At 38.9% G+C, this 6,867-nt stretch overlaps 1 pseudogene; it reads left to right on the top strand.

The window, feature by feature from the left end:
- Positions 1 to 1,390: 1,390 nt before the first annotated feature.
- Positions 1,391 to 3,090, top strand: LOC117025136 (probable inactive 1-aminocyclopropane-1-carboxylate synthase-like protein 2; annotated as a pseudogene).
- The last annotated feature ends 3,777 nt before the right edge of the window (positions 3,091 to 6,867 follow it).

The following is a 6,867-nucleotide window of genomic DNA, read 5'->3' on the forward strand; positions in this document are numbered from 1 at the left end:
CTCTCAGAACTTCAGTTTCTGAAGTTAAAAACAATAACTTTCTCTCACCACCGGACAGGGAATGATGTGACGACTTGAAGAACTGACACTTGGACATATGAACTCAAAACTCTCATAAATGGACACCTTTATTGTGCATTTCCAAATGATTTTTTTTTCCATGGAGTATAATGAAAGCATGAAGTGCTTAATCTCCAATGAGTAAGAAAAATCTCATGAACACTAGCTACAAAAGGCCAAAAGGCAGGATCTGCAATAAGAACATGAGAAACAACATAGTTTTATTTCATTTTGAAGAAGCCTGAGAAAATGAACTGACTTAGTCAACACACTCTATTCAGTCCACATGAGGAAAAGAAAAACACAAGGGAACTGTTTTAGGAATTTATTCTAAGATTTACGATCTAATTTTTCTCTGTGAAATTCACTTTGTTCCCACAATATCTTATTCAAAAATTTGCTGGTGACCTAAATCAGTCATTTTCTCTTTACAGCCCATTTTCCATCCTGTCCTTGATTTCCAGCTGCTCTTCGTGCTCACTGTTGATAACTGTCTGTGATAATTTGGGTAGGTACGCAACATGTTTCCAAACATTAGAGGAAGGACTAAAAAATACATTTCAGTCTGGAATCATGCTGGAAGGATGTGTTCTCAACAGCTTAAAGTAATGGATATGGACTGAGAATGGCCAAAACAATCTTGAAAAATAACAAAGTTGAATGACTCATACTTTCTGGTTTTAAAACTTATTACAAAACTACTGTAATCAAGACAGTGTGGTACTAGCATAAGAATAGACATACAGATCAATGGAATAGAATTGAGAGTCCAGAAATAAACTTACATTACTGGCAAATTTATTTTCAATAAATGTGCTAAGGCAATTCAATGGGATAAAGAATATTTTGAAGATAAATGGTACTGGGACAATGGAATATCTACATGCAAAAGAGTGAAATTGGACCTCTATCTCATACCAAGATAAAAAATGATATCAAGAAAATGTAAAGACAACCCACAAAACAGAAGATATTTGCAAATCATATGCTTGACAAGAGTCTTATATCTAGAATATATAAAGAATACCAACAACTTAATAATATAAGGACAAACAGCCCAATTAAGAAGTTGGAAAAGAATTTGAATAGACATTCATCCTAAGAAGATGTACAAATGGCCAATGAGCACATGAAAAGATGCTCAATATCTTTAAGGAGGGAAATGCCAATCAACAATGCAATCAGATACCACTTCACATTCACTAGGGTGGTTAGAATAAAAAAGATGTGTAAGTAAGCTTAGTGAGAGAAGGAGGGTGGTGGAAAGGTCTCTGAGCCCTGACAGCCAAGAGTGATTTCATCTGGCATAAGGATTTTATATCAGGGGGAGATGAGTAGGAACAGAACCAAAAGTTCCAACCAGCCTGCTGAGGTCAATACAAATATCCAGAGTACGAGTCACAGATCAGACACCCTCCCCATGCCCTGTGGCCAGATGGAGGCCAGGGCCTTGGAAACCAGAACATTCACTCCCAGCTGATGGAGATGAGGCTGCACTTGCAGCAGATCATAGAGGAGCACATCCTCCAGCCAATGACCAGACGCCTGCAGTAGGGCCTGGTGTTGGAAGAGCAGAGGTACAGTTAGGCCACACTGAAGCAGGAGATCCTTCTGAGCTGCTTAATATGTCAGATGGTCAACCTCCTTCAGTTTGGGGCCATGGGTGGCTCGGGGCTCCACCTGCCTTGCCCTTCCCAGGACTCGAAGGTTGATATCAGAGGGGTTAGTGGGCTCAGTCATCCAGGTAGCCTGACCAGCTAATTCACCAACTAAGTGATTTTGTCAGCCATAACCTGTCCAACCATGGGAGTGACATCTCTGCCTTACACCACTCCAATGTGCAGCAATATGAGACCTACCAAGGAGACAAGTACCATGAGGAGAAGGACACGGGGCTCCATTAACCTTGGAACCAGTGAGAAAAAGCTCTGCACTGATCTGATGACTGACAGGTTGAGTCTGGGGTGACATGAACTGCCCTGAGGAGGTCCTGCTGCATTATTCCAATTACAGAGGGAAACCGTTCCTGTGGGAACATGTGACTTGGTCCTGGCCTAGTCTTGCAAGGCACCTGTCCATTTTGATCCAGAAAACTTGGCTGCTGCTCTGTCTTCCCTGTGCTGATCATGGTTCTGGGTGACCCCGGTGAGGCCTTTTTGCCCCCTGCCCCCTTCTGGAGTGGATTTGGCTTTATTTCCCATGTGTTTGTGAAAGTTGAGCTGATTCTTGTTTACCTGGGCAGTGAGATCACTGATCTGAACGACCATCCTTTCTAGCTCACTGGGGACAAGTTGGAGCAAGCCCTGTTGAGGCTAGGCTTAAGGGGGGAAAGGTCAGTGACCTCCTGCTGATTAACTCTCAAAATCCTCTTGGTGACATCTATTCCTGAGACTCACTGAAGGAACACCTGGGATTTGCCAAAGGTACAACTCTATGTGATTATAGATGAGACTTACGTGCTGCGTGTGATGAGCCCATCACATTTCACAGTGTCCTGTTGCCTGACCTCAACAGTACCCCTGTGATCTGAGGCACCAGTAAGGATTTTGGCATCTCTGGCTTCCACTTTAGCACTCTGTATACTCCACAACAAGGAAGTGGTCTCTGCCATGAGCTCCTTTGGTTACCTGCACAGCATTTCTGGCTTCGCCCTGCAAGAGCTGTGTTGGTTGCTCCAGAACAGAGAACAGATTGACAAATTGTACTTGCCCCTAGTTACTCCCAGCTGAGTGTAGCTCACAGGTACCACATTAACAAGTGAAAGGCATTGAAGATCCCCTTTCTCAAGCATGGCTCTGTCCTCTATGGATCAACTTAAAAAATCACATGGACTCATGTTCATCTGAGGAAGAGCTGCTCCTCCATTGCCGCTTCCTGGAGAAAAAGATGTCCCATGGCAAGACCTGAAAGTGTAAGGAGTCTGGCTGGTTCTGTCTCATCTTTGAGGACAAGAGCCTCCACCTAAAAATCACCACATATCAGTTCTATCTGGTGCTAGTGGAACAGAAGCAGGATGTGACAGGGAAGTAACTGGAGGACGCACAAGGGGAATAAGGTGTCTGTCTCCCAACCAGCGACTTCAGCCAGTCGCATGGTCAGGATGTCCCTGATATCATCACCCTCTGCTCCAGAAGGCGGGGTATTGAGCTGTATGTACTATGACAAAGCGAACAGTGGGCTCCTCCAGGAAGGGGCTCATCTGACTCAGTTATCAACCTCCTTACACTGAGCATTTGTCATTTTTGGAAGCTGCAGACTTCTTTTTAGTAATTATATGTGTGGGAAATGTTTTGAATGGGGGTTAGGAGAAACCCCCTAGAGGAACAAAGGGAGGTCTCTGGGCCCCTATTCAGATGGGTTTATTTTGTATTTGATATCTGTTAAATTTCACATTATTTTAAATTCCAGGCCTATTTTATTTCTCGGTCATGTTCTTTATAATCACCTTTGGGAGCTAGATGATTTTTTTTGTCCTTTTTAAAGTTCTAAGGCAGGTTGCATATGAACAAGAATGCTGTCTGGGGCAGGCCAGAAAGGAAGGAAACAAGTGCTCCCTAATTGATGGATGCAGTGTCCTATAGGATCCTGACAAGATCACACCCACCTTACCCATGAATGGCTGAGTGGCAGGGTGGGGTATAATTCAGATGTTCTTATTTGCAAATATGAGTTCTTTCCATTCTCGCCTTTTCAAAAGGCTTTTAAAATTATTCTCTGGTGATAAGTCTGGGTTCTTCAATTTTCATCTCTAGTGTTTTCAGTTGTTCAGACCACACCACATGTAAATTTCTCTGCAAAGCCCTACACATCTATGACAATGGAAGCAAGAATTTACATTGGGGTAAAGAGAGTCTGTTTAATAAGTGGTGCATGGAAAACTGGACAGACACATGTAAAAAAATGAAGCTGGACCACCTTGTTAAGCCATATGCAAAAATAGATTCAAAATGATTAAAGACTTAAATGTAGAACCTGAAAACATAAAGCTCCCAGAAGAAAACGTAGGAAGTAAATTTAAAGACATTACCCTTAGTAATATTTTTACTGATGTATCCCCTCGGAAAAGGGAAGCAAAAGAAAAAAATAAACATGTGGGATGACATCAAACTAAAAAGTTATTTCACAGCAAAGGAAACCAACAAAAAAAACAAAAAAGGCATCCTATTGAATAGGAGAACATATTTTCCAATGATAGATCTGGTAAGGGGTTAATATTCAACATTTATTTAAAACTCATACGACTCAACACCAAAAAAATGACAAAAAACCCAATTAAAAATGGGCTGAGGACATGAAGAGACATTTCTCTAAAGAGGAAATACAAATGGCCAACAGACATATGAAGAAATGCTCAACCTCACTAACCATCAGAGAAATGCAAGTAAAAACCACAGTGAGATACCACCTCACCCGGTCAGAATGGCTATCATCAAGAAATTGACAAACAACAAGTGTTGGCGAGGATATGGAGAAAAAAGGAACCCTTGGTGTCCTGTTGGTAGGAATGCAGATTGGTGCAGCCACTATGGAAAACAATGTGAAGGTACCTCAAAAAATTTAATATGGAACTACCTTATGACCCAGCAATTCCACTCCTGGGTATCTATCCAAAGAAATCCAAAACACTAATTTGAAAAAATATATGCACCCCTATGTTTATCACAGTGCTATTCACAATAGCCAAGATATGGAAACAACTGAAATGCCCACCAATAGACGATTGGATAAAGAAACTGTGAAACACATGTGCAATGGAGTATTACTCAGCCATAAAGAAGAATGAAATCTTACCATTTGCAATGACATAGATGGACCTAGAGAATATTGTGCTAAGTGAAATGAGTCAGATGGAGAAAGACAAATACCATACGATCTCACCTGTATATGGAATCTAAAGAACAGAATAAACAAGAAAACACAGCAGAAATAGACTCAGAGATGCAGAGAAAAAGCTGTTGTTTGCTATATGGGAGGGGTTTTGGGGGATGGGAGAAAAGGTGATGGGATTAGAAAGTACTAATCGGTAGCCGCAAAATAGTCATGGGGATGTGAAATGCAGTATGGGGAATATAATCAACAATGTTGTACAGATTATGTAGGGTGCCAGATGGGTACTGGACTTATGGGGGGATCACTTCTAGATTGTGTATACCCTGACCACTGCGCTGTACCCCTGAAGCTGATGTAGAATAATATTGAATGTTAACTGTAATTATATGCATAGATATAGATACAGATATATAGATATACATATATATAATATCAGATATATAGATAGATACAGATATATAGATATGCATACATATATAATATCACGGGATGCAAGGTACAGCACGGGAAATATAATCATTAGTATAGTAACAGCGATGTACGATATGGGTAGGCTGGGACGGGGGTTATCACTTTGTGAGAAGTATAAGTATCTAATCATTATGTTGTTTTATTCACCTAAAACTAGTTAAAAAAAGAAAAAGAAAATAAAATCTAGAACTGTAGAAAAAAACAAACTAGGGGAAATGTGTATACATAGAGTTTGTTTATTCTAGTTTGTAGAATGCCTCCCATTCTCAGACATTTTCTGAGAACCAAGTTTAATGCTATTGGATGGCTACTCCTCCTTTTATCTGAGTGCATGCCACAATGATTACTTACCTCAAAGCCTCAGCGCTTCTGGAAATGCAAAGGTTTGGGGCATGTCTATTCTAAGTGGGACATTTTGATAATGCAGCATTTTGGATTCACTGAATTAAAGTTGTAATATGGGCTTCCTTTCAAAGAAATCAAAATATGGGAAGGGAAGGAAAACAGGAAATATCAGGGGGAGTTTATTGTCATTTTGAGTAACTGAATAGGATTTTAATATGAATGATGCTTCAAAGCTGTAGGGATAAATCGGGACAATATTTTATTTTTCATTTCATCAGGGCTATAGAGATAAATGGAAAAATACCTACTTACATAAACATCAAAGCACAAAAATCTAAAAGCATCCCAAAAAGGTGGCTTTCGTTGAAATAGAAAGTCTATAGAAAGCAATGTTTCCATGGGACATTGACAAATTATAGGCAAAAATGTCTCACAGTCATACCAATGCTTTTTAGTCTTGCATTTTCTTTAAATAGCATATAAAATGATTGTAGGATAATGGCTAAAGGGTAGCTTTGAACAAATGGAAAACTGTTGTCTTTGAATTATTATTTCCTCAATTCTCTAAAACCAGGAATACTTGCAGTTTGAATAGAATTTACAAATATAGTGTCATTTAAAAAACAATAAAAATATGCTGTTTTTGAAAGTATGTGAAACAAGCTAAGATGAAGGAAATACATCGATATAATTGGATTTTTTTCATGTAATTATTATTCTGTGCTTTTTTTTTAAGCTAGTTTAAGGGTATTGTAAAATACGTCTCACACAAAATAGTTCAATGTTATTTTTTTTGTTTTTAAATTTCATAAGCAGTTATAAATAATTAGAAAAACCTGTTGATGCCATTTAATGATGATGACAAGTGTACTTCGCATATTTTGCCTTTGAACTGTTCATGTTTAAGTTCATAAAAGAACCCACATTGCTGGTATAATTTATTTTAGTAAATATTCCCTGTTTAAAACTTCGACTATTTTAATCTTAGGCAGACCTGTAATTTATGCAAAAGTTATATGAAAGAAAACCAATAACTCAGACAACTGTGGAGGTTTTCATTATCTAGAAATTTGACAGTATATAAAGTGTTCAGATAATTATTTCAATATTTTTAAATGTTGAGATAACTCATAGGTTTAAAGTTATATTTCCTCTTCTCCC

The sequence above is a fragment of the Rhinolophus ferrumequinum genome, chromosome 7 (assembly GCF_004115265.2).
Source record: "Rhinolophus ferrumequinum isolate MPI-CBG mRhiFer1 chromosome 7, mRhiFer1_v1.p, whole genome shotgun sequence".
Classification (NCBI taxonomy): Eukaryota; Metazoa; Chordata; class Mammalia; order Chiroptera; family Rhinolophidae; genus Rhinolophus; species Rhinolophus ferrumequinum.